Source organism: Asparagus officinalis, chromosome 6 (assembly GCF_001876935.1).
Source record: "Asparagus officinalis chromosome 6, Aspof.V1, whole genome shotgun sequence".
NCBI lineage: Eukaryota > Viridiplantae > Streptophyta > Magnoliopsida > Asparagales > Asparagaceae > Asparagus > Asparagus officinalis.
In genome coordinates, this window is record NC_033799.1 from 23,577,868 (window position 1) to 23,581,434 (window position 3,567).

At 41.5% G+C, this 3,567-nt stretch overlaps 1 non-coding gene across 1 annotated transcript; it reads left to right on the forward strand.

The window, feature by feature from the left end:
* Nucleotides 1,155-1,228, forward strand: TRNAF-GAA. The gene has a single exon. It is a non-coding gene; the product is annotated as a tRNA-Phe (tRNA).

Genomic DNA, 3,567 nt, shown 5'->3' on the forward strand with positions numbered 1-3,567 from the left:
GAGTTCTGCCAACCCTTTTGAAGCTTATTCTCTTTTGTTTCCTAATAATACAGCTTTCACATACGTCAATGTCAGCCGACCTCAAACCTGGTAACTTCCCATTCGACTGCATAACCTTCAGGCCTTTGCTACTCATGTGACCAAGCCTCTAGTGCCACAAATTTGGGTCTTCCTTACTTTCAGCCGCTGCAATGGAACCACATGCATCTATCATCATGTAGAGGGACCCCGTCTTCGTAACATGGGCAACAACCATGGACCCCTTTGTAACCTTCCACGTATCATATGAGAAGGTTGATACATATTCCTCTTTCGCCAATTGTCCTATGAAAATCAGATTCTTCCTCAAACTAGCAACATGTCTCACATCACTCAGCTTCCATGTAGACCCTTTGAGTTTGATCTGCACGACTCCTTTGATAACAATATCACAAGGCTGATCATCACCAAGATAGACGTTTCCTAGTTTCCTGAAACATAGTTCGCAAATAAATCTCTTTTTGAGGTAGCATGAAAGGAAGCTCCTGAATCCAGCACCCACGACTCAGTCTTGCCCTCCAACGAGCAGATTAGGGCATCATCTGATTCTCCTGAGGCCACATTCGTTTCAGTCTTGTTCTCCTTGTTCTTCTTAGATTCTCGGTACTGATTCTCATAGTGGCCAAACTTGCCACAATTACAGCAGTCAACCTCCTTCTTGCTCTTGCGATTCTGGACTTTGACCTTCCGTTCCTCGAATTAGGTCATCCTCGGCTATTCCCTCTATTTCTGTTTCTGTTTCTGCCTCTGCTCTAAAAATTCAACGCCGACCCTAAATTAGAAGTTTCTTCCTCTTGTCTTCTAATCTCCTTAGTCATAATCATGTCCACCACCTCTAAAAACTTCAGTTTTGATTTACCCCATGATCCGCTAATAGAAATAATGGTACCATTCCAACTGTCGGATAATTGACCAAGTATCAAGAGTGCTTGGATTTCATCATCAAATTGAATATTGATCGAGTTTAGTTGGTCTGTGATCTCATTGAACTCGTTCAGGTGTTCCTTGAATTTCTGGCTCTCGGACATCCTCAAATTAAGCATCTTTTTAATGAGATGTATCTTCCACTACTGGTGGGGTGCTCATAGATGAAAAAAAGAGACTTTAGGAAAGTGGTTCAGGTAGCTCAGCAGGTTAGAGCAAAGGACTGAAAATCCTTGTGTCAGTGGTTCGAATCCACTTCTAAGCGGGCTTTTGGTCCAAAGGACACGTAGCCGAGAGCAAGCCGGATGATAGAAAGACAGAAACGTGAAAGAGGCGTCGGAGGCAGTTAAATAATATAGTAGAGCGGATTTCTCCCGTGACTCTCTCAATTTCATTGTTCAAGTATGGAATTCTCTCCCAGAGCTGCGGAACTCAGGACTCTATTAGAAAGTAGAATGACCAACTTTTACACGAATTTTCAAGTGGATGAGATTGGTAGAGTGATCTCAGTTGGAGATGGGATTGCACGGGTTTTATTCACCGCAGATGGCTGCTCATACATACTGGACAACATCGCCATGAGATCCGTCGTCGTATTCTGATTCTTAATGTTGAACGCTACTGATTTCGACAAGGTCAACCTGATCACTCCAAGGGCCTTTCGATCTAATAGCTTCCACTCTGCATCCTTCATATCCGATGGCTTCTCTCCTAATGGTAGGTATATATCATTCTGATAGAGGTAATCTTCCATCTGCATCTTCCAGAACCCAAAGTTTGTTCCATCAAACTTCTCAATCTTGGATGTTTCCTTCTCAGATCCCATGTCTCTGAACTCAAATCACCTACGCCGAACCTAGTTGCTCTGATACTACTTGTTGGGGATGCACAACCCCTTTGATGTGATTTGGAAATAGAGATTTAGGAGAGAGTAGAGAAAGAATCACAATCACAAACACACAAGATTTACGCGGTTTGCTTCTTAATGTGAGAAACTACGTCCACAGCTGCCGTAGGAGAAAATTTTACTATTTTCATCTCAATTACATATTGCCCTAATCATCCCTTTTATAACATAAGGGTATTACAAACAGGAATAGGAAATAGATAAAAAAACCAAACTGGGCCAAAACTCGGCGACGTCGGGAAGGTGCGACAAGTCGAGCTGCATAGGATACGGGATGGGGACGTGGCCGATAAGAAACGTCGATCTGCGTGCTGGCTTGGAAATCCAGAAAAAGTCGCTCTGGACTTTTGGTGGTCGACAGAAGAGCACGAAAGATCATCGCTCGTTGCATCACTCACGGTCGACCACCGGTTGATGAGCCTGCTACTGATGTTTGCTCTCTGGAGCTTTTGCGGTCGACCGCCGCCTTGCATGCGGCGGTCAAGCGAGAAGATAACTGTAGACTGGTTTGCTCTTGGGATTATTGGCGGTCGAACCGCGCGGCCATAACGCAGGTGCAACCGGATGAGCTCCTGACCAAATGCACTGCATGAACTCGTTTGCGTCGAAGAAAGAAAGACCGTAACACGGCCTAAAACCTATAGAAGCGGGGAGAAAGCGCGGTTACGCGGCGATCCAGTCAAATTGTGTCCTTTGTCCCTTTGCTTGCACTTCATCGTCGTCGATCCTGTTTCTCCTATTTCTTCTTCAATCTGAAGGGCGATTCTGATAGTTAGGCTTCACATATCCTAACAGTAGTAGGTTTTTTTATCGATAACAATGTTTAAAAGGCAATTCACTTGATGCATTCTTGTATTAATTATTTATAGTATCGTTGTTCATTCATTAACCTTTGTCCTTTTCCACACACCTCGCCACCCGAAACAGATATGCTTGTGTGATATTGTTCATTCATTAACCTTTGTCCTTTTCCACACACCTCGCCACCCGAAACAGATATGCTTGTGTGATATGTAGTAATAGGTACCCTTGCCTCACATTTCCCGAAACAGATATGCTTGTGTGATATGTAGTAATAGGTACCCTTGCCTCACATTTCAATATCACGGTAATAGTTTGAAGTTCACACTATTTACTTCCCTCTCTAATAGTTGCTTAATCCTTCAATAACAGTTTTCTTCCGCCCTTACCGATGCACGTAATTCATGCATTACATGGTAAAGTTGTGCGTAAAATTTTTTTAACTCCTTAATAATCAATACTGATGTGAATATATTTTTAGAAAATTATTGCCGCGTGACAAAAAGTATCTTACTATTAGAAAATGTGGCGAGTGGGGGTAGTTATCAAGTAGTGGATGGTAGTTATGATGTTGATCTTTCTAATTTTGTGCTTCTAATTAATTTCGGTGTGCAATAAATTATTGAGGACATGTTGATTTTTTTGTGATTTTGACACACACGGGTAGAACCAAAATTGCGGCTTTTCTTAAATAATAATAGTAATAGATTTTCTTTGACTAGACATAGTTTGATTGGATAGACTCTATGAAAAATTACGATTATTTTCTAAAATTGTAGTTTAATAATATCAAATCTAATTGATGTTTAGTTTATCTCGTCAATATATCAGATTCTTGTTATAATTATTTGGCTAAACCTCATGGTTAATATTTGACTATGTTTCTAGAAGAGAAC